The following is a 26,373-nucleotide window of genomic DNA, read 5'->3' as shown; positions in this document are numbered from 1 at the left end:
CCCCCTCACATACATCTTAACCAAGCCAAGACTGGATGCCTGTGAGCAGCATTGGGTCTCCAAACTTGCCCCATACAACTTCGACATCAAACATATTCCTGGGAGACTGAATGTGGTGGCCGATGCCCTCAGCAGAGATCCATTCGTGAAGCCTCTGAGCCAGCGCCTGTTATCTGAACCATACACTAAACTGCTGCAACAGGTCAGTGATGTGCAGCATGAGTGTGTACAGGATGTCTTCCGGCTGACATGTCAGCCCCAGTCACTGTCTTCATCTGCTGCTGGGCACACTTCCATGTCGGAGGGGGACGTCTCCTCTATTCTCTCCCTCCCTGATGAGTGGGACACTGTCCCGAAGCAGCGTGCAGCATCTCTGGCTGGCCATCTGGCCACACTGAGCCCGCCAGGTTCTGACATGTTCCCTTCGATGTCCCTCACTGACCTCCAATCCCACCAGCAGCAGGATCCCGTTGTCTTGAGAGTCTGTTCTTACGTTGAGAGGAAACGCAGACCTTCCAGACGTGAGCGCTGCAAAGAAGACCAGCAAGTCTTGAGAGTCTTGAGGCAGTGAGAGAAGCTGACGCTCCTGAATGGCATCCTCTACAGGGTCACGAAAGACCCACTGACTAGGCATAAGAGGTTTCAGTTTGTTATGCCTAAAGTCTGGTGTTTATGATCAAGCTGGTCATCAGGGTCTGCCCCGAACTCTGTCACTGACCCGTCAGCGCTTCTTCTGGTATGACATGGAGAAAGACGTGCGCAATCATGTGAAGTGTTGCCACAGATGTGTTTTCAGCAAGAGTCTGGAGCCTGCAGCGAGGGCCCCGCTGCAGAGCATTACAACATCTGCCCCGCTGGAGCTTGTATGTATCGACTTTTGGTCTGCTGAAGACAAGAACAATAAGTCTGTGGATGTTCTTGTGGTCACTGATCACTTCACGAAGTTGGCACATGCGTTCCCATGCCAAGACCAGACCGCGAAGAGGGTGGCAAAGAAGCTGTGGGATAGTTTCTTCTGCGTTTATGGATTTCCCCAGCGTCTCCACTCTGATCAGGGTGCAAACTTTGAAAGTGAACTGGTTGCAGAGCTTTTGGAGTTGGCTGGGGTTGACAAATCAAGGACCTCTCCTTATCATCCCATGGGGAACGGGGGAACAGAGAGGTTCAACCGCACCTTAGGCAACATGTTGAGGTCACTGCCCCCGAGATCAAAACTGAAGTGGCCTCAGATGATCCAGTCCATGACCTTCGTGTATAATTGCACTGTCCATGAGACCACAGGGTTTGCTCCCTTCTACTTGATGTTTGGGAGGGTCCCCAGATTGCCAGTTGATCTCATGTTTAGGAATGTCCTAATGTCACACTGTCTGTGACTTTGATGCCTATGTGAAGTCTTTGGTGGGCGACCTGCAGTCCGCTATGCTCCTGGCCCAGAAGAACAGTTCAGTTGAGCAGAAGCATCAGTCTGACCAGTACAATAAGAGGGCTAAGGGACTGCCGCTCTCGCCTGGTGACAGGGTGCTGGTGGTAAACAAGGGAGCGAGGGGGAAACGGAAGCTTTCTGATAAGTGGGACTCTGTTGTCTACACCGTTGTTTCCTCGAATCCTGCTCTCCACATTCACCGGATCAGGAACCGCAACTTGTTGCTGCCAGTCATCTTCCTGCCCCTAGATGACTCCTTAGCCACAGTCTCTCAGCCTGCCGCCAGTGGGTCCAGTGTTTCTCCTGTGACGGATCCGCGTGGGACTGAGGTGTCGGATGTGGATACAGCAGCAGCAACTGTTGCACCCTCTCTGTCTGACTCACTCTCCTGTGTCAGTGATTGTGATGACCGCACAGCGTCATGGGTCCGTGGACAGTCCTCCACTGATGGTGGCTCAGACGCTGCCAGTCTATACCCTCCATCCAAAACGTCCTTCCTGGCTCCGGATGACTCGTCTGAGTTGTGCGCCCCCTCTAATCCACATGCCCCTCCCGGGCCACATGCCTCTTCGGCGCCAAGCCCCTCCCCTATGCCAGGCCCCTCCCCTGTGTCAGTCCCCTCCCCCGCCTGTTCTGTTTTACCTCAGGGCCAAGATGCATGTTCCCGGCGCACCTCGAAGTTTGGTAGGGTTATCAAGCCTGTGTGTCGTTTGATTGAGTCTGTGGCTCAACTTGGAACGATGATCGATGTTAATGTTCATGTGTGATTTTGTCGCCGCGTTTCTCCTGTGTGTTTTTGTTCCTTTCCTGACTGCCTCTTGATCTTTTATTTTTATATATATTGTGCCCACTTCAACTACGGCCTGGATATGTGTGGTGTATACCGTGTATAAGGCACCTCATGTTGCCTACGGAGTATTGTGAGGTTTCGCTAGTCAAGCGGATCTCAGGTCTCTTAACCTTCTCATGGGTAGCTGCTATAGCTCAAGATTCAAGATTCAAGATTGCTTTATTTTGTCATAATTTCCAACTGTAGCAGCAGAAAAAAACGAAATTACGTTTCTCCTAGTTAAAAGACAGCACAGGCTCGTACAATAATAAATTATCAGTGCAAGACATACTAAGTATAAATAAATAAGTCCTAAAAACTACAGGGATCCATAAAAAGATTAATAGAATAAAAAACCATTTTAAACCATTTTAAAAACCATTTAAAAAAAACAGAACATGTATCACAGTTCATGTCCTATCTGCCAGGGAGGCTAGAGTTCAGGAGCCTGATTGCCTGGGGAAAGAAGCTTCTCCGCATTCTTTCTGTCCTGGCACTGATGCTCCTGTACCGTTTCCCAGAGGGCAAAAGGGAGATCAGGCTGTGAGAGGGGTGGGTGGCATCCTTGATGATACCAGTTGCTCTCTTGATGCACCTTTGCTGGTATATGTCCGCCAGGGAGGGCAGCGAGGTACCAATGACTTTACTGGCTGTTCTCACCGTCCTGTCCAGCTTTTTCCTCTCCTCAGCCGTGCTGCTTCCATACCAGGAGGTAAAACAATAGGTGAGAATGCTCTCAATAGTGCCTCTATAAAACATGGTCAGGGCTGGGACAGGCAGGTCGACTCTCTTCAGCTGACGGAGTGGGTAGAGACGCTGCTGGGCCTTTTTAATGATGGCAGTGGTGTTGCTGCTCGGGGCCAAGTTGTCCGTCAGCAGCACTCCCAGAAAAGTGGTGCTTTTTACCCTCTCTACGGCTGAGCCGTCGATGGTCATAGGATGGTGTTGTGGCCTGGTTCTCGTCCTAAAGTCCACAACCATTTCCTTGGTCTTTTTGTTGTTGAGGGAAAGATTGTGCGCCTTGCACCAAGCTGCCAACTGTTCGACCTCCTCTCTGTAGGCAGCTTCATCCCCCTTCGTTATGAGGCCGACCACGGTGGTGTCATCAGCAAACTTTATGATGTGGTTGCTTCTGAACCTGGCCTTGCAGTCGTGTGTAAGTAGAGTGAACAACAGGGGACTCAGTACGCATCCCTGAGGAGATCCTGTGTTCACTTCAATGGCTTTGGATGTTATTTTGCCTATTTTTACTGTTTGCCTCCGCTGTGTCAGGAAATCCAGGATCCAATTACAGGTAACATTGTCCACCTTCAACACCCTCAGCTTCTCCACCAGCTGCTGTGGTATGATAGTGTTGAAGGCAGAGCTGAAATCTAGGAAAAGGATCCTGGCATAGGTGTCTGCCTTTTCCAGATGCGACAGAGTGAGGTGGAGCATGGTGGAAATAGCATCCTCTGTGGACCGGTTTGGTCTGTAGGCGAACTGGTATGGGTCTAGGTCGGCGCTGAGGCCTCCTTTAATGCGTTCCATGACCAGCCTCTCAAAGCAGCCAGTTGTAACTCACTAATGGAACTGTACAACTTGCTCATGGCATCCTTTACATTTGCGCTGGGTGGGACATAAACAGCCACAATAAAAGCAGCTGTCAGTTCTCGCGGCATGTAAAAGGGACAGCATTTTAAAATCATGTATTCCACATTTTCATCGCAGAATGATGATACCAGCGTGACGTCACAACACCAGGAGTTGTTTGTATACACAGCCACGCCTCCTCCCGTCACTTTTCCCGAAGTAGCAGCTGATCTGTCCGCTCTGTAAACTGTCAGCCCAGTCTGCTCGATTGCAGCGTCTGTGGTGTTGTCCTTCAGAAACGTCTCTGTGAAAATGAAGACGCAACAGTCTCTCATTCCCCGATGCGATGCTCTCCACAGACTGACGTCATCCATTTTGCTTCTCAAAGCACGGACGTTCGCTAACACAACAGTCGGGATTGACGGTTTGGTAGGGTTAGCCTTTAGCCTGACGTTTGCTCCTCCTCGCTTCCCCCTCTTCCGTGCTCTGTCACACCGCTTGCTTGTCCTCCTCACTGTGCCTGCAGACGGGGCCGTGTTCTCGGCACGGCTCGCTGTGCACAGCAGACCCAGTGCGGTCAGCTGCTCCTTTGGAACAAGTTGGTGGTGGCTGCCACACTGATTCCTTATATCTACTAAAAGCTGCCGACTATATCTAAACTTGGCCTGCTTATAAACTTTGTATGTCAAGCTGTCTGATACCCTATTTTGCACTGTCTGTCTGTCTCTGTGAGGAGTGGCCGCAGCAAGCGTCGGTCGCGCCGCCATGTTCAGATAGCTGGTCATTCCACTGTTGTGGTTTTGTTTTCCTGAGGCCTGTGTTGTTTGAGATGTGGGTTGCTAATTTTGTGTAATTCTGAGGGGGTGAATGTAACGGTATTATATAATTACACAAAATATGATACAAATAAGTGCTTCTGAATGACTTAATTCTCAATGGTTCATGTGTATAGGAATACATATAGTGCATTAGAGGTCACAGCCCCTTTAAGTCTCCCCCTTTTGCCCCCTGTATATATGTCCTGCGACACCTCCACCTCTTCCTTCTGTACTTCCGTCTTGGAACGAGGTGGGTGTCTTTGTTGACTTCTCCGTATAACATAATAAGAATTGTACTTACAAATTGACTTATACAGTGTTTGTTTCACTCTGTTTAGAGATTGCACTACTAAGTAAGAACTAACGTGGAGACTGGCTGTTATTCTTTGTCAGGTATGTTACGTTATATTATTTGTTTTGTTGTGTTACTGTCACTCGTTGCTTGCTTCTGTACTTCCGTCTTGGATCGAGAGATTGCACTACTAAGTAAGAACTAACGTGGAGACGTGTCTGTTATTCTTTGTCAGAATAAAGCGAGGTTTCCAAGGACAGTTCTGGGTCCGTCTCATGTCTATTCTACACAACGCAGAGAGAGACAGATTACACCGGTTACACCAGGTTGGTCTGTCTTATGATTCTCATAAACCATGCATAGATGTCAAGCTCAATGTCAGCTCATGGTTGCGCGACCAACAGCATGCAATACTGTACTTTACTGTATTGCACTAATTCTTGAGATACCTTGAGCTAAGCTGATGTTGACTTTAAGGCCTGTTTACACAAACACAGTATCCTGTATGTCTTACAAAGCCATATCTCCAAAACTGGTGAACAACAAATATGTCCATTTGAAGCTATGATTCCCCTTCCCAGTCAAATCTGGTCACATTTTATAATGGACAAGTACTTTTAGGGCGAGTGGGAATGACCTTTGGGCAAGTAGAAGTTCACTCTTAACCCTTGTTGTAGTTTTTGAAGTACAGTACTGTATAACCCTGCAGTACATTGCTACATTTCTTTATTACAGTAAAGTACTTTAGTTTGCATTGCATTCTGGGTAGTTTTGACTAGGCGGGAATATTTTACATTGGTACTGTAACAGGTTGTAAGGTGAATGTATGCTGAAAGTAACCTGCCATAGCAAAAATACAGCACTGGTGTAAATGACGAGTTAGACCCGCCCTCCTGCCTGCACACAACCATACACATCACAGAAGACATGCACAGACCACACCCACCACCATCACTGCTGACTGGGACGGAGAACAACTCGACACCATAACATCAAGATGTGATGGCAACTTAAGCTGTTCTACTTATGATGGCCTTCTTCAGAGTTCCTGCTCATGCTGGCCGATGTAAGTATGTTTTTCTTTCACAAACAAAGGTACCCATTTGCCAAAATACTGTTATTCTGCCACAAGGTGATACTAGATCTCTGTGGGTTTCTGAGTGTGGGATGGATATCAGAAAACGAGTATGAGGAATGTGGGTTCACTTATGGATGGATTGAAGATCTGGACCCATACATGCCATCCATAAATAAACCCACATGTTCTCACTATTATATTGTGTAGTTCTAAAACAAAAATACATCGCATGGGACGTATCCTCAGTGATGTATCCCAAGGTCTAAAATAACTAATTCTCTTTTTTTTGTTTGTTTTGTCACAGCAACCCAGACACACCAAGGCTCATTATGCTTGGTAAGTGTAACACACAGACACACACTCTTGCTCACACACATGCACGCACACACAGCTACCCTGAGGTAAGCGCTGTTAAATATTTTTTTATTCATAGACAGTCATCAATCTACTTACACACTTGATTCTCAATTCCCTTGTTTTTGTATATGAAGTTTATATTAATTTTACTGATCTTGCACTCATTGTATTCATGCTATTATGAAAGATGTTATACAAATATTGTAGGTAATTGAGTAACAATTTGTCGTTTCATTTTCAGGACATTCGATCCTCACAGCATCTTGTATATTGAGGGAAGTGTGGTCATGACTCTGGACAGTGGTGCCAACTTCAAAGATGTCCTGTCCTTTGGAAGCTTCTATGTGTTCAATATGGAGTACCAGGAGGCTGTGGTGTGTACACTGGAGCTTGTTCAGAGGCAAGTGAATGCCTTAACATATTACACTTTTAATTAAATCAGGTGTACAACCTTAGAATTGGACTGATGGTGAGCACATTACTGTTCTTAGTTTTTTTTTCACAATACATTTCTTAATCGGTATGATACTGCTTACAGGTTTCTGGACAGGATCAACCCTGGCCTCCGGAACTACTCTGCCGGGACTGGGTATGCGGGAGGATCGCATCAATCTGGCGCGTGGAAGGACTAGGCTCTGTGGGTTGACTCCTGTCCAGGCCCCTCCTACGTCTCACCAGGTCCACTCCTGCTCTCACAAGTTACAGCACCTGTGTGTTGCACCAGAATCCCAGCACCAGGCACTTCATTCAGGAGTGTTGGATTCTCGAGCCGCAATGGTTCTGCAGGCTCCACCTGGCCCATGGTGGTGCCGCAGGCTCCGCTTGCGGCTTGAATGGCCCTAATAAAGTCATCACCGTGGTTTTGTTGGGCTTCTTCCTCACGGAAGACACAGGCTTGGGCGCTAAACCATACTGCTCCCGGGTGCCGTCTAACTTTCGGCTGCCACCCGTCTCTCTGGTGGTCACCAGACTATTCCTGGTTGTCATGTAGTCTATTCCTATTACTAGAATAACTAAAACAAAAATACATATCCCAAGGTCTAAACAAATTTTATTTTTTTGTCCTTGTTTCATGTTTTGTTTTGTCACAGCAACCCACACACACCAAGGCTCATTATGCTCGCTCATTATGCTCGGTAAGTGTAACACACACACACACACACACACACACACACACACACACACAAATGTCAATTTTTGACAGTCATCAATCTACTTACACACTTGATTCTCGATTCCCTTGTTTTTGTATATGAAGTTTATAGTCATTTTACTGATCTTGCACTGAATATGTATTAATGCTATTATGGAAAATGTTATTATTTTAGGTAATTGAGTAACAATTTGTCGTTTCATTTTCAGGACATTCAAGTGTGGTCATGACTCTGGACAGTGGTGCCCACTTCAAAGATGAAGAAGACTATGAAGGTGGTGCAGAGGAAGGTGACGGACCTCAATCCTCAGGTCAACTGTTTAATTCGTTCCTTGTTGGAGTTCGAATGGAAGACGTCAAACCGAGGGCGCTATGAGCTTGTAGATCTGCTATTTTTCAATAGCTAAATTATAACATTTGAAACACCAAAAGGGGTTCCCGTCCCAAAATGGGTTAACCATTTGAACCTGATAATTAAGTGATCGGATTGCCAAGGGGCCCCTGAGAAGCCGGTCAACTACACAAAAATATATTCCCCCAAAGTACCCTAAACACTTCAGAAGTACTACTGACTGTTCACTGACTCTTTAGTGTACTATTCACTGTATCCATTCAAATTAGAGGACCAGAGTACCTGTTGAAGCGTCTCTCTGTCTGCCTGTGTCACTTTTATGTTCATAATGGAGATCTCTAGTCTGCCTTTGTTATGTCACCTTTATGCCCTTATATGGTTTCAGAGAACTTTAAAATGTGTGAAAAGCTATAACTGTTGAACCTGCAGGAAAATGAAATCAGATGTGTGCCAGAGAAAGATATGCACTTTTAAAAAGATAGACATAAACCCCAGAATCTTATGTTGTCATGCCAGGTTGATGCTTGTAACTTTCAGAAGACCTTTTTTTCAAGTCTTCAAGTTCTATTATTTTCTTTTTCTGAAATACCATCCACGTCTTTGAAGACCTGTTTTTTCTTTTCCTTTTTTTACAACTGTTCAACTGTGCATCCAGTTGCCAGCAAAAACGAGGTAAAATATTGAAATACTCTGGCATTAATTAGTTACTGATAAATGTTTACACCATGAAATTAAGTCATGATGCAGCTAACAGCCAGCCAATTCAAACTGGTTGGTAGGATTTTGAATAGTTGGCCTTTTTTCAGGGTAGTCAATATGACTTGGCAATGATCTCTTGTAAAGGTTTAGAAACACTTTACTTCTGGTATGTCCTTTTAAACAAGGGCACAGTTCAAAATTGAATATGGAATTTTATGCTGAATATAGTGACAATTGTTGCTGTTCTATTTTGTATGGCAGACCGTTTAAACATGCGCTGCTGTTGTTATTGTTGTGTTGTTGACTTGTTGAATACAAAATTAATTTTATGTTTTATGTGAACATGTTTCAATGCAATGTTCCAAAACATTTCATTAACTGTTACTGTTAAACGGTGATGTGAGTTTGGAATAAAATGATTTATAAAGAAACCTTTGATTTGAATTCAATGTTTTAGTATAGTAATATTGCAGTACAATATAATAAAAATACAGTAAAATGGGTTAAACTAATGAATACAGTAGTATAGTAATATTACAGTACAATACTGTATAATAGAATACAGTAACATGGGCTACATTAAAAAAGTAATGTAAAATTACAGTAATTTACTGTTTTGTATTAATACAGTAGTGTGTCATATGCTGTAAACTGGATTACAGTACTTCATTGTAATTCGAAAATACAGTAACTTGCTGGCCACTGAGCTGCCAGTAATGTACTGTATATATACAACACAAAGGCTTGACATGTAGCCTCTGAGCACTTGTAAAAGTCTGGGAATTAAAATCTTACTCGAGTGAAAGTACAAAAGCTAAATTTGAATCCACGAGAAAAAAATTATATTTTGGACACTTCCTGAAAACAGTTTTTGTACAGGTTTAATTCCCGACACGCACACATGCGCACATGCACGCACACACATTAAGGCATTAAGCAACTAGTCGACTAGTAAATCCACTAGTCGACCTTGTTGGTACTAGTTGATAAGATTTTTTTTCCTTTTCTGATTTTATAGGCCTCAAGATCAGGTAGATTATAGTTATAGTCACCAATGTACATAGTTTAAAAAAGAAAATGGGGGGGTTACACATAATAGCTATAGTTAAACAACTAGTCAACCAGTAAAAATTAATAGAAATGAATGCCCTAACACACACACACACACACACACACACGCACACCATGTAGACATAGGCGGACTTTGAACGTGACGACAGGGGGTGCGACAGCTAGGCAAGCGACACCCGCGCGCACGCAAAGCGTGCGTGTACATACAGTTTTATTTTTACCTTTTATTATTTTAGCGTTTTTTACAATGCCCTGCCCCTAAGTCCCTAACCCCCATTTTTTATTTATTTAGGTAGTACAGTAGCACACACAGCACTACGGGGGATAATTTTTAACTGACTTACCCTTAATCATTGACAAAGTGACAAAGATAAAGAAGGAAATACTAGAATAAAGAATATAATATAATATAATAAAGACCACAACAAGTATATTGCTGCTCCACTAGAACACTTTACTGTACCAAACCTAAAATAAAAAAAATCTTGAACTTAAAAAAAAAAAATGCAACTTCACCACAGGCCACCAGGGGGTGCAATGCACCCCCTGCACCCCCTTTAAATCCGCCCATGAACTCTTTACGTCGCCGACTGTCAATGTTGCACCACCATGACACATATAGGAAGTACCACACACACACACACACACACACACACACACACACACACACACACACACACACACACAAGAACACAAGAACCTAACAGTAGAATATCTATATAATGAAACTATATTGTGCTATGTCTACATAAAATGCTATATTCTAAATTACATAAGTTGAACATTTGCATTCACCTATGAGGTCGTAGAGGTCAGGACAGACAGACAGACAGACAGGCAGTGTCTCACCTCCATGTTGCTGTGTGTTTTCCAGGTGTCTCTCAGGGCTGTGTCTTCGCTCTGCTGTGTTCTAGTCTCTCTCTCTCTCTCTCTCTCTCTCTCTCTCTCTCTCTGCTGTGTTCTAGTGCTATGAGATCGACTGACGCTCTCTCTCTCTCTCTCTCTCTCTCTCTCTCTCTCTCTCTCTCTCTCTCTCTCTCTCTCTCTCTCTCTCTCGTGCGGATGTGTGTGAGTGGGGAGCGTGGCGTGGAGTGAGGTTACGGAGTGAGTGTTTTTTCTATCTAAACTCTGTCTTTTGCTCTTTCTAGCTCGCTAGTATTGTTTTTTGCGGTTATGCACTGGTCTAGTGTTTAAACTGCTGTTGGTGGTTTTGTGTTTGCTGCGCGCTGACGGCTGTCGGCGTCGCTATGGCTTTCACAACTCTCACACGGAAGCACGGCTTTAAGATCTCGCCAGCCTTCCCGTGTTCTGTAGAGGACTGTAGTTTAGCGGTCGCGAAAGTAGTCGGACCCGCTAGCGTTAAATCAGCTGCCAGGATGAACGTTGGTGATTTTGGTCGATGAGACGAATAAAGCAAACGCTGTGGTTGAGAGTGGCGTTGTGGTTAAGGGCATGCTTGTGAAAGCAACACCACTCGCAATGCCAGCGAGTAAAGTGTTCCTGTCAAACGTCCCCCCGTTCATTGACGATGAACTGATAGTGAGAGAGTTGATAAAGTTTGGGAAGGTGGTGTCGCCGATTAAAAAGCTCCCGTCATGGTGTAAATCACCGGAGTTGCGACATGTTGTTTCTCACAGGAGATTGCTGTTCATGATTTTGAGAAACAGTAGCAAAGAGCTGATTACAGGCTTTAAGATCAAAGTGGACAATTTTGAATACACTCTCTTTGCTACAACCGAGAACATGAAGTGTTTTGGCTGTGGGGTGGAAGGGCACCTAATAAGGTCCTGTCCAGAGAGGGTTGTTGACCCTGGCGAGGGGGCAAGCAATGCTACCAGGGGGGGGGGGGGCGGGGGAGAAACCCCTGGGGGAAAAATGTTGAAAAGGAGATGGGAAACGTTAATGGGGATGGGACTGTGGGTGAGGATGAAGGAGGAAATGTTGAACCCAAGGTGTTGACAGAGAATGTCAATAAGGATGGGGAGGGCACTGAGCAAATGGGTGAAGATGAAGGGGAAAAAGAAAATAATCAGCAGGAAAACAGTGGAGGTGAAGGAGAAGTGGTTAATGCTGAACCTGTGGCTGAGCCTGACACGAGCTCCCAAGAGGACAGTAGTCCTCCTGTCAGTCAAGTGGAGGAGGGAGGGGCTACAGTAGCGGACATGGAGATGGGGGCTGAGGAGGAAGGGGTAAAGGTGGTGGGGCAGAAAAGAAAAATCAATTCAGAGGATAGTACTGGTGGTTGGGTGAGCGATGATGAAATATGTGAAAAAAGAGAAAAATGTTTATGGGGTGTCAGAAATGAAACATTCTTTGCTGAAAACAAAAAACATGAGACTGATCCGAGTTGAAAAGTACTTCCCAGATGTGAAGAGTTTTGTGATGGCTGCCAGGCAAAACATGAAGTTAACAAAAGGAGTATGCTTTAACAAGCAAGAGATTTTCAGAATGAGGAAATTGGTGCTGAGGGTTGATGCGGAATTGGAAATTGAAAAAGCCTTGAAAAAGCTAGCGTGATGGTGGTGGTGCCGCTGGGTTTCTTTCTGTGCGCTGGGTCCTCTTTTGCACTTGGTTTTGTCTTTAATGGACATGAAGATTTACTGGACAATGATACAGCCGGCCACTTGTGAGCTTGGTTGGCTTTGGTTGACTGGACAATGGTGGAGCGGCTGGAGCCTGCTACGTGTAGGCTTTGATTCTCAGACGGGCCTCTGGTTGGATGGGCCTTCCAACCAGTCCAACATCGGGGCTCACTCACAGCCTGTGTGACACTGGTCATGGTGGAACTGTTGGATATAGCTGGTCAAAGCTTGCTGGATGCAGGAGCAGTAGCTGATCTGCTGGGGCTGATATCATCTTGCCGTGTGGGTTGCTTCCCAGAACTGTGCAGCGAAAAACGGTCTATGAAGGACACTGAAAATGAAAATGACCTTGTACTGTATACTGTACTGTTGTGTTGTGCCCAGAAACGGGCTGGGTGTGGAGGAGGACTCGGTGTATGGGGGGGGGTTCAGGGGCGGCAGCAGCATGTCACTGGATGAACACTCTGCATTCATTTAGTGCAAAAATGGTGTTGAATGAATAACGATGCTATCTGTTCAGTTGATGTTATTTTATGTTTTGGTAAAATGCCCTTGGTCAACGACATGAATGTTTGATTGAAAACAAGCGATTGTTGCTTTTTTTAGTTTGTAAATAAATGGTTTTATAAAAAGTCAAAGTCTCTCTCTCTCTCTCTCTCTCTCTCTCTCACTCATGAGGAACCTGATGAAAAGACCGTTACTCCAAACCACACCCCTTCATTACAACACTTCCTCATAGAGCACCGAAGTCTGACGTCACTTTCAGTAGAGGGCGTCAGTCCCCAGGTTCATGTATTTTTTTAGTTGCATTGAAATCGCCATAGGAGGATTTTTAGATTGCTTCATATAAGAACTGTGTTTGAAAAATAAACATGTCATCCCGGCCGCTTCACTCATATGGATATGAAGAATCAACTGACTGAGATAAAACGCTACTGTTACTGCTGCTGAATTAGTTGGATTTTCGCTAGAAGCAGACTGTATCATATATGAGTGACTGACTGTTGCAAACGATACAGAGACACCTCCCTAACAATAACGCCGAGACAGCTTGTTTATTTTTGGACCACAACGCTTATAGTAGACGATATTAAGATCACCCCATGTTATTCTCCATAGAGAAATTACTTCCGCGAACCAGGGGAATCGTCGGGATGAGCGAGTTACGTCAGGACTTCGGTGCTCTATTATAACTGATGCTCTCTCTACCCTCTCTCTCTCTCTACCCCCCCCACCCCCCCCCCCCGCCAATCCAATCCAACTTTATTTATATAGCACATTTAAAAACAACAGAGTTGACCAAAGTGCTTTACATAACATAAACAATAAAAGTGCACAACATCGTCAAAAACATATTTTAGAGATACAAATATACACCAGGGTGGAGGAATACAGAAACAAAACAGTAAAACAAAAAATAAATACAAATATCTCACTCTGGGGTAAAAGCTTGGGAATAAAAAAAGTGTCACACATTGTGTGCTAGAGTTTCTGGTGAGCTCAGGCTTGCTGGTGCTAAGCGATTAACATTGGACTTTTTAACTTTTTAGGGGCCCACAGCGAGGGGCCTCTTATAGCGAGAATCACACCGCATAAATAAAAAGAAAGCCTAACTTGTCCACTTCAATTAAAAAAACAAAATCATGATTTTATTCATTCTGGAGATATTGACCTTTTTCTAACACCTGCTTTTGCCTGCACACTGCTCGCTTGAAAAAACAGCAGAGATATGGAAGGTTGAAGTTGACAGACATTGACAGACAGATATAAATATGAACACAAATAATATCATATACTGTACATACTACACACTGAATGAAAGCCCTGAATGCCTACTTTTAGGAGGAAAACAAATACACATTGATCCCATGTACAGTTTGTCACTAATTGGCTATTGAATGCAGCTTGCGCCCACCAGAGAGAACTTTAGAGAAGGCATGGACCCGAAGAACTATTATTCACAAAATAAGGCCTATAGCGACATACTATATACCGTATGAAACAGAAGACTTTTAAAATCACACCCCTGTGAAGTGAGCAGTGCAATGTTGCACTGCTCACTTCACAGGGGTGTGATTTTTATTATTATTACAGTATTAGTTTTTTTCTTATGAAAGCAGAGAGTCTTCTGTTTCATACGGTATATAGTATGTACATGTCGCTATAGGCCTTATTTTGTGAATAATAGTGACGGCTGCATTGGCTGGCGAAGACGCTATGGCTGGCGATCTCCAACAAAATACATGTAAAGCGGCCAGTTGATCATGACAATGTGAGTCGTTTCGTGCAATCTGTCCATGACTCCATGTGTGTTGCAAACGTTATGAAATGCCAATCGTTGCAGGTTTATATACGGGCAGAGAACAAATCGCGTTATATCTTTTTCCGAGAATGAGAGAGGTGCAAGCCTAGGCAGTTGAAAGCACAGTGGCAGTGGGGGGGGAACTCAAACTGCCAATGCGATCCAAGACGAAGAGACCCCACCACAATGCTCCCTCAGGAGAAACCATGTAGAAACAGGAGGGGAGGGGGAATCGAGTGTATTCACACACACTAGAGCATGGACACGTCCATTTTAGATCCCCTGACATCTGCGTTGGTCTATGCCGGGCAGGCAGTCTCCATTACGTCGTAATGGAGGGCTGCCTCCTCGCATAGACCAACACCTCTTTTCAGGAGGGGGGGGCTTTTAACTTTTTGTAGAGCCGATCGGTGTTACTTTATGTGTTGTCCGGGCGCATATAGATACGCTTTGCGCATACCGTGGCCGATATATAAAAAGCGTATAGATACGCTTTGCGCATTTGATGTGTTAAGACGGGATTTAAAGATATAGGGATAGAGGGGGACAGTTTTACAGAGAGGGGGAGTTCATTCCAGAGTTTAGGGGCAGCTACAGAAAAGGCACGATCTCCCCTAAGTCTCAGCAGGATCTTGTCTGCTGATCTCAGTGACCTTTCTGGGACATACCATTTTAAAAGGTCTGAAATATAGGGAGGTGCTGCTAGCCCATGAAGGGATTTAAAAACAAACAATACAATCTTAAACTTGATCCTGAAACATACTGGGGAGCCAGTGCAGTGAAACATACTGGGGAGCCAGTGGGGAGCCAGTGGGGAGCCAGTGCAGTGAAGCTAAAATGTCTCTGTGTCTCTCTCTCTCTCTCTCTCTCTAGAGAGAGAGAGAGAGAGAGAGAGTCTCTAGAGAGAGAGAGAGAGAGGCCACTGGCCTATTATGCCTATAAATGCATTATCATGCCTGTTGGTGAAATATAAACATCTAAAATGGTTCAGTAATAATTAGCATAAGTTATTATTAACGAAAAACATCTAATACTATTTTAAATTGGTCTAGTAAAGTTAGTAACTAATCAGAAGCAGCAACCATGCAGAGCTACCAATCAGATTAAATAGGCTATAAGCCTTAAACGTTTGACAAGCAATATTCAAAATATCCAAAACGGGAGGCGGCCTTTTTTCCGACAGCATTCTAGCTGACGGGGCAACGGTCCGCTCCGCAGCGGGGGGACATTCGCTGCGATGCAGCTGACGGGCCGCCCAAACGGGTCCGGGGACCCCCGGGCGGCCTTCCTATACATACCTGGGGGGGTATCACGGGGGTCCGCATAGGAGCGACGAGTGAGTGTGTGTGTGTGTGTGTGTGTGTGTGTGTGTGTGTGTGTGTGTGTGTGTGTGTGTGTGTGTGTGTGTGTGTGTGTGTGTGTGCGTGCGACAGATAAATGCTACATTTCTTGTGCACACTAATATTTAATATAATAAATATGATTCTGATTCATGATATACACTGCTTTGCCCGTCACGACTGTACTTTCTGTCTGTCTGTCTGTCTGTCTGTGACAGTCTGTTTGTCTATCTGTCGGCATCTGATCTACAAGCTGCACGCATCGCAGCGGACAGCAGCGGGTCTATACCCCCCCCCCTCCTGCAGAAGTCATATAGCTAATAGCTTGCCATAATTCTAATGATCATTTGCCGTCTGATTGACACACAGCGTGTGCTGAGAGAGAGAGAGAGAGCGCGCGCGCAGAGAGTTTCATGTTTGTTCACAACTTTAAAACTTATCATATATGCATTTTAAAAGCCACCTAAACTGTGAGTCATGTTTCTTTCATTGTCTGTCAAAATGTCACACGTAAATCTCCATATCCCGACTCTCGACTTCTCTCTCCATATAATAAAACACTTTATTATTGCTCTGGCGACTTTATTGGCAAGTCCTGCACATGATGAATAGCAGTCAGACGTGTCCACAACCACTTGTGAGCTTGTAGCCCGTTATATTTTCGAGCTGTAGGCCTATAATAAATGTCACGTTATAATGTAGGCTAATATAAGTTCACATGCACGCGCACATTGTCAGCATGTAGGCACAGTGACATGCAGTCAATGGTGCGCCCTTAATACCTATCAGAGAGATGTGCCATATATGCGCACGGCGACCCATAGGCCAGTTAAATCACCAGTCAGCACTGGACTAGTAGGCTGATATATTTGGATGCAGCAGAGCAGAGCCTTTGCTCGTTGCAGTTGATGCAACAACATTTAAAAAATCTGTGCAGTAAAACATCAAAGTCCAGTATAGGCCTTATAGCCCTTGTCCATTTATCGACGATCCAGCAGCAGCAGCAGTATAGCATACAGTAGGCCTAATATTAATCATCATCATCAATGAGCAAACTCCCCCCCCCTATCTGTCTATCTGCATGCGCTACGTCGCACAGAACGCAACGCATGCACTATAGCCGAGAACTCACTCTTTTAGGCCTATGTCTGAGTGCGATTACTTTTATAAAGGTTGTACAACCTATATTATCCGCTATAGGGCGAGTCATTGAGACACAGACAGACACGGATAGGAGCACACGCGCTCAGACTGTATAGGTGCGCTACTCGTTAAGAACTGTCGCATAGTTGAATATTATGTTCATTTCAGCTCTCTCTCTCTCTCCCCCCCCCCCCCCATCTGTCTATATGCACACGCCACGCATTATCCACAGTTTCTCTGTATAGGTCCGCAATTATTTCGGCACTAATAGCAGCTAGAATGCTGTCGGAAAAAAGGCCGCCTCCCGTTTTGGATATTTTGAATATTGCTTGTCAAACGTTTAAGGCTTATAGCCTATTTAATCTGATTGGTAGCTCTGCATGGTTGCTGCTTCTGATTAGTTACTAACTTTACTAGACCAATTTAAAATAGTATTAGATGTTTTTCGTTAATAATAACTTATGCTAATTATTACTGAACCATTTTAGATGTTTATATTTCACCAACAGGCATGATATGCATTTATAGGCATAATAGCATAGCATGTCACTCACCCCCCCCCCATCCCCTCTCTCTCTCTCCCTCTATCTCTCTCTCTCTCTCTCTCTCTCTCTCTCTCTCTCTCTCTCTCTCTCTCTCTCTCTTTCTTATAAACGTTGCGCGCACACACACAACACACACACACACACACACACACACACGCGCGGTAGATCTGCTCTTTTCGGTGCGCAAAAGAGGTGACACCTCGGGCACACACGGACGCCTGGCGACGGCTGAGGCCTCCTCAGAACCGGACCGGCAAGGCGCACCCATTCAATACCACCGCAAATACCAAAGTCAACCTTTTACGTCGCAAACGGGTAGCTATAGCCCCGACAAGTCATCAAACCGCCAAGACGAGTTCTAATATGCCGACGTATTAATCAAACCGCCACGACGTATTATAAACCGTCACAACGAGTTATAATATTATTATACACCACCACGACGTATTATAAACCGCCATACGACGTATTAATTAATAGTTGCGACTTACGTCGTCCGTCATGAAATAATCTCGCTGTCTCTCCAGGTTGGTCTGGCTAGCTACTCTATAGTAGCACCACTGATTGTGTTTGTGTTATTAGGCTCAGGATGGTGAATTGACATCCAGTTGAAATCAAAGAGACATTTTACCTTCATAGAGGAGATGACATCGGGGTCATCAGAGAGTCTTCATACCTCCTCTCAAAGTGGGAAGAACATCTGTGGTGTTTCCCCTGGAAGAGTCAGGAAGAGGAACACAGACCATGAACACTGGACTAGAAACACAAACCATAAACAATGTGGACTAGGACGAAAGTCACTCTCACAAGATGGGGGTGGGGGTCGATAAACTATATATATTATTTTACCCCTGGTCCCACTGAGGACCCCTAGGGGCCCCGGACCCCCTGTTGAAGACCCCTGCCTCAGCCCATATGCTAATTGTACAGAGAATGAATAAAGATTCACTCAGTCTTTTACACACACACACACACACACACACACACACACACATACACATACACACACACACACACACACACACACACACACACACACACACACACACACACACACACAGCTGTTTTTCCTTTATTGTTTTGACGATGGGTTCTCAGATTGTTTAGAAACTAACTGACACAACGATCAACATTTACAAGAGACTTTACAGAACAATAAGCAGGAAGGGAAGAATCCATTTGGGCCGCCCAACGAGCCGGCCGCTAACACGCTGTGGCGAATTATTGTTTAAGCTGCGACGTATTGAAGAATAAGCCATGGCGTAAAAGAATACGGCGCAACCTACGTCGACCGCCGTGAAAAGATCTCGCCGTCTCTCTATCATAGAAAATATATGAATAAATATTAACACAATTTTGCCTCGATATTTAGTCTAAATTAACTTTAAGAGGATTTGATTTTTAAAATGCTGTTATACAAATTAAATACATCATGATTAAATAAATGACAATTTGAATTGAATGTCAATAAATCCATTACAATGAAAATGATGAGTGAGTAAGTGCAACAAGCTAAACCCCCCGTCCAAAACGGTAGAGAAATGACAGAGTTACCATTTGGGGGTCCCTGAGACCTTGAGACCTTGAGACCCCCAAAAACGCCCCCGGGGGGGCGACACAATTCAAATGAGACCACCCCCATCCAAAACGGTAGAGAAATGACAGAGTTACCATTTGGGGGTCCCTGGGGGCCCCCCAACCTTGAGACCCCCAAAGACGCCCCCGGGGGGGGCGACACGATTCAAATGAGACCACCCCCATCCAAAACGGTAGAGAAATGACAGAGTTACCATTTGGGGGTCCCTGGGGGCCCCCCAACCTTGAGACCCCCAAAGACGCCCCCGGGGGGGCGACACGATTCAAATGAGACCACCCCCATCCAAAACGGTAGAGAAATGACAGAGTTACCATTTGGGGGTTCCTGGGGGTCCCTGGGCCCCCCCCCCACCAAAAAATTAAAATAAAATAAAAGAAAAACCTTAAAACGACCGGCCGGCCGGCGGACCCGCGGCCGGCCCTTCTAACGACCGGCCGGCCGGCCGACCCGCAGCCGGCCCTTAAATCGACCGGCCGACGCTGTTTACCTCCCTCACAAGAAGCACAACGTTGCTTATAACAAGCTGACCTGGCAACACTAGCTCAGAGTTGCCAGGTTTTGTGAGAGGAACAAGCTGGGCTCTATAATTATTATACATAGGTCACATGATACCTTTTACCAATAGGCCTAATGTCAGAGCTACAAGCTCACATGACACATTTTAACCAATAGGCCTAATGGCAGATCTACAAGCTCACATGATACCTTTTAACCAATAGGCCTAATGGCAGATCTGCAAGCTCACATGACACCTTTTAACCAATAGGCCTAATGGCAGATCTACAAGCTCACATGATACCTTTCAACCAATAGGCCTATCTGGCAGATCTACAAGCTCACAGGACACCTTTTAACCAATAGGCCTAATGTCAGATCTACAAGCTCACAACATGAGACCAGACCTATATCATACACATCATCATATATTACATCATCACATTCCAGCCAATCACTTTTGGCGTCCTCACTTTTTAAGCCCTCAGCCAATGAAATTGCACGCTATGGGGCACGAGCGAGCGCACGCACGCACACACACACACACACACGCACACGCACACGCACACGCACGCACACACACACACACACACACACACACACACACACACACACACACACACACACACACACACACACACACACACACACACACACACACTTTTCATCCAAAAGACTAAGAATGACTGGGAAGAACATCTGTGGTGTTTCCCCTGGAAGAGTCAGGAAGAGGAACACAGACCATGAACACTGGACTAGAAACACAAACCATAAACAATGTGGACTAGGACGAAAGTCACTCTCACCAAGATGGGGGTGGGGGTCGATAAACAATATATATATTATTTGACCCCTGGTCCCACTGAGGACCCCTAGGGGCCCCGGACCCCCTGTTGAAGACCCCTGCCTCAGCCCATATGCTAATTGTCCAGAGAATGAATAAAGATTCACTCAGTCTTTTACACACACACACACACACACACACACACACACACACACATACACACACACACACACACACACACACACACACACACACACACACACACACACACAGCTGTTTTTCCTTTATTGTTTTGACGATGGGTTCTCAGATTGTTTAGAAACTAACTGACACAACGATCAACATTTACAAGAGACTTTACAGAACAATAAGCAGGAAGGGAAGAATCCATTTGGGCCGCCCAACGAGCCGGCCGCTAACACGCTGTGGCGAATTATTGTTTAAGCTGCGACGTATTGAAGAATAAGCCATGGCGTAAAAGAATACGGCGCAACCTACGTCGACCGCCGTGAAAAGATCTCGCCGTCTCTCTATCATAGAAAATATATGAATAAATATTAACACAATTTTGCCTCGATATTTAGTCTAAATTAACTTTAAGAGGATTTCATTTTTAAAATGCTGTTATACAAATTAAATACATCATGATTAAAAAAATGAAAATTTGAATTGAATGTCAATAAATCCATTACAATGAAAATGATGAGTGAGTAAGTGCAACAAGCTAACCCCCCCGTCCAAAACGGTAGAGAAATGACAGAGTTACCATTTGGGGGTCCCTGAGACCTTGAGACCTTGAGACCCCCAAAGACGCCCCCGGGGGGGCGACACAATTCAAATGAGACCACCCCCATCCAAAACGGTAGAGAAATGACAGAGTTACCATTTGGGGGTCCCTGGGGGTCCCTGGGGCCCCCCCGACCTTGAGACCCCCAAAGGCGCCCCCGGGGGGGCGACACGATTCAAATGAGACCACCCCCATCCAAAACGGTAGAGAAATGACAGAGTTACCATTTGGGGGTCCCTGGGGGCCCCCCAACCTTGAGACCCCCAAAGACGCCCCCGGGGGGGCGACACGATTCAAATGAGACCACCCCCATCCAAACCGGTAGAGAAATGACAGAGTTACCATTTGGGGGTTCCTGGGGCCCCCTGGGCCCCCCCCCCCCCACCAAAAAATTAAAATAAAATAAAATTAAAACCCTAAAACGACCGGCCGGCCGGCGGACCCGCGGCCGGCCCTTCTAACGACCGGCCGGCCGGCCGACCCGCAGCCGGCCCTTAAATCGACCGGCCGACGCTGTTTACCTCCCTCACAAGAAGCACAACGTTGCTTATAACAAGCTGACCTGGCAACACTAGCTCAGAGTTGCCAGGTTTTGTGAGAGGAACAAGCAACAAGCTGGGCTCTATAATTATTATACATAGGTCACATGATACCTTTTACCAATAGGCCTAATGTCAGAGCTACAAGCTCACATGACACATTTTAACCAATAGGCATAATGGCAGATCTACAAGCTCACACGATACCTTTAACCAATAGGCCTAATCGCAGATCTACAAGCTCACATGACACATTTTAACAAATAGGCCTAATGGCAGATCTACAAGCTCACATGATACCATTTAACCAATAGGCCTAATGGCAGCAGTGTTGGGAAAGTTATTTTTTTTTAGGAACTAGTTCAGTTCACAGTTCAACATTTTTAAAATGAACTAGTTCCGTTCATAGTTCATCATTCAAAATTTTGAACTAAAGTTCATCGTTTGAAAAACTATTATAGTTCTTTTTCGTTCTTTTTTTGCTTTAATTTTTATATATTTTTTACATTTTACAAAATTGCTCTTTTGCAATGTGAAATGCCACCGAATTATTTTTCCTTCTCTATATGGGCTTTTGCATGCTTTTATTGTGAAGGCAAAAGTTTCTGAACGTTCTCAGAGCCTGCATCTCCGCATGCTGGGGTTGGCTGATCTACAAGCTCACAACGTGTCCGGACGCGACGAGTTGTGAGCTTGTATATCAGCTATTTTCAGCACGGAACACATTGTACGGCGAAGAATAAATCAGGCATCACTGCGCTTCATTCACTGTGGAAGAGAGATGTCTTTTGTTGGCCGTTCGTGGCGATATTATGGACACGTACCTCCTCAAAGCGATAATAACCAACTAAGCTATTGGAAGCTATTTTTCGTGGCACGTGTGTACAACAACAAGTTCCCTCAGTGTTTGTGTTAGGAGTTGGGACAGTGTCTGCTGTCTGTCAGCGTGCATGATCATCATGCAGTAGCTAGATGCGCGCTCCAGTGACGGCTGAGAAAGATTAGTTAATTTGTGTCGGGACTTATTGGTGGGTTTTACGCTAAATATTAAGGCATGTTTAGGGTGTGTTTTAGTGCCGGGGATTTCGCCTGGAAGGCTCTATTGAAACACTCACTCTTGAACGAAAGTTGAACGTGAAAAAGTGACGTTCACACACGCCAGAAATGAACGTGTTCACATTGACGTTCATCAAACAGAAATACAGTACGTTCACTTCACGTTCACCCTAAATATGAACGAGTTCGTGAACGATCGTTCTTTGAACGCGTTCGGGTACAACACTGAATGGCAGATCTACAAGCTCACATGACACCTTTTAACCAATAGGCCTAATGGCAGATCTACAAGCTCACATGATACCTTTCAACCAATAGGCCTATCTGGCAGATCTACAAGCTCACAGGACACCTTTTAACCAATAGGCCTAATGTCAGATCTACAAGCTCACAACATGAGACCTATATCATACACATCATCATATATTACATCATCACATTCCAGCCAATCACTTTTGGCGTCCTCACTTTTTAAGCCCTCAGCCAATGAAATTGCACGCTATGGGGCACGAGCGAGCGCACGCACGCACGCACGCACGCGCACACACACACACGCACATGCACACGCACACGCACATGCACGCGCGCGCACACACACACACACACACACACACACACACACACACACAAACACACACACACACACTTTTCATCCAAAAGACTAAGAATGACTAAATCAAAAAAATGCCTGCCAAAAACAACACTGGCACAAAGGGGTTGTATAATTATATGTATAATTGTGGGTTGTATATTGAGATGGCAGGATGTGACGGACCAGAAGTGGGGCCGCTGTCTCATTTGGGGGCGTGACATTTGTAGTCCCCGTGTGTCTCTATAGTCAGGACTAGTAGCTGCCAGGTTGGTCTGGCTAGCTACTCTATAGTCAGGACTAGTAGCTGCCAGGTTGGTCTGGCTAGCTACTCTATAGTCAGGACTAGTAGCTGCCAGGTTGGTCTGGCTAGTTACTCTATAGTCAGGACTAGTATGGGGGTCTGGCTAGCTACTCTATAGTCAGGACTAGTATGGGGGTCTGGCTAGCTACTCTATAGTCAGGCTTAATAGTTGCCAGGTTGGGGGTCTGGCTAGCTACTCTATAGTCAGGAATAATAGTTGCCAGGTTGGTCTGTGTTATGATTCTCATAAACCATGCATAGATGTCAAGCTCAATGACAGCTCATGGTTACGTGACCAACAGCATGCAATACTGTACTTTACTGTATTGCACTAATTCTTGAGATACCTTGAGATAAGCTGATGTTGACTTTAAGGCCTGTTTACGCAAACACAGTATCCTGTATGTCTTACAAAGCCATATCTCCAAAACTGGTGAACAACCAATATGTCCATTTGAAGCTATGATTCCCCTTCCCAGTCAAATCTGGTCAAATTTTATAATGGACAAGTACTTTTAGGGCGAGTGGGAATGACCTTTGGGCAAGTAGAAGTTGACATGTAGCCTCTGAGCACTTGTAAAAGTCTGGGAATTAAAATCTTACTACATTTGAATCCACGAGAAAAAAATTATATTTTGGACACTTCCTGAAAACTAACAGTTTTTGTACAGGTTTAATTCCCGACACGCACACATGCGCACATGCACGCACACACATTAAGGCATTACGCAACTAGTCGACTAGTAAACTAGTCGACTAGTAAATCCACTAGTCGACCTTGTTGGTTCGTTTTTCTTTCCCTGATTTTATAGGCCTCAAGATCAGGTAGATTATAGTTATAGTCACCAATGTACATAGTTTAAAAAAGAAAAGGGGGGGGGGGGTTACACATAATAGCTGTAGTTAAAAAACTAGGCAACTAGTCAACCAGTAAAAATGAATAGAAATGAATGCCCTAACACACGTCACACACACACACACACACACACACACACACACACACACACACACACACGCACTCCATGTAGAACTCTTTACGTCACCGACTGTCAATGTTGCACCACCATGACACATATAGGAAGTATACCGCACACACACACACACACACACACACACACACACACACACACACACACACACACACACACACACACACACACACACAAGAACACAAGAACCTAACAGTAGAATATCTATATAATGAAACTATATTGTGCTATGTCTACATAAAATGCTATATTCTAAATTACATAAGTTGACCATTTGCATTCGCCTGTGAGGTCGTAGAGGTCAGGACAGACAGACAGACAGACAGGCAGGCAGGCATTGTCTCACCTCCATGTTGCTGTGTGTTTTCCAGGTGTCTCTCAGGGCTGTGTCTTCGCTCTGCTGTGTTCTAGTGTCTCTCTCTCTCTCTCTGCTGTGTTCTAGTGCTATGAGACTGACGCTCTCTCTCTCTCTCTGCTGTGTTCTAGTGTCTCTCTCTCTCTCTCTCTCTGCTGTGTTCTAGTGCTATGAGGAGACTGACGCTCTCTCTCTCTCTCTCTCTCTCTCTCTCTCTCTCTCTCTCTCTGCTGTGTTCTAGTACTATGAGGAGACTGATGCTCTCTCTCTCTCTCTCTCTGCTGTGTTCTAGTGCTATGAGGAGACTGACGCTCTCTCTCTCTCTCTCTCTCTCTCTCTCTCTCTGCTGTGTTCTAGTACTATGAGGAGACTGATGCTCTCTCTCTCTCTCTCTCTGCTGTGTTCTAGTGCTATGAGGAGACTGACGCTCTCTCTCTCTCTCTCTCTCTCTCTCTCTCTCTCTCTCTCTCTCTCTCTCTCTCTCTCTCTCTCTGCTGTGTTCTAGTGCTATGAGGAGACTGACGCTCTCTCTCTCTCTCTGTCTCTCATGAGGAACCTGATGAAAAGACAGTTACTCCAAACCACAACATCGTCAAAAACATATTATAGAGATACAAATATACACCAGGGTGGAGAATTACAGAAACAAAACAGTAAAACAAAAAATAAATACAAATATCTCACTCTGGGGTAAAAGCTTGGGAATAAAAAAAAGTGTCTTAAGACGGGATTTAAAGATATAGGGCCTGATTCATTAAAAAGAAATACGCCACCGTTACACTGTGGCGGAAACAGATATCGTATTTATCCGTCCGATCAAGCTACGTTGAGATGACGTGTTATTCAGAGAGCGGTGTGTACCACAGGTGCGCTGGCGTATCGCAGGTGTATGTCATACTGAATGCAGTGTGTGCAAAGTGATCGGAAAAGCACCCGACAACCTCATTTGCATTGATCCACGCCCCATATCGCACCATAAAAGGCTTCAAGCATGACTCAGCAGACAGCAGTTTGGTCTGTCAAAAAAAGAACAAAGGCTTTGCAGCCGCAGACTATGCGGCTTCACAGCCGCGGTCAATGCATGAATATAGCCCGCACTCTATTAATATGTCCACAACGGTGCGTGCTCCGCTGCTGAAGCAATATAATTATAATTTATTTAATTAAGTTCGGGACCAACTGCACTCACACCTTTGCAGTCAGAGGTAAAACATAGGCTAAAACAATATGGCAAAAAAAAAAAAAACATAGGCTAAAAAATATATGTCAATGCAAAAGTCGTCTTTTGAGAGAGAGAGAGAGAGAGAGAGAGAGAGAGAGAG

Source organism: Protomyctophum bolini (genome assembly GCF_963924005.1).
Source record: "Protomyctophum bolini genome assembly, chromosome: 13".
Lineage (NCBI taxonomy): Eukaryota > Metazoa > Chordata > Actinopteri > Myctophiformes > Myctophidae > Protomyctophum > Protomyctophum bolini.
Note: the sequence above shows the minus strand (reverse complement) of the source record.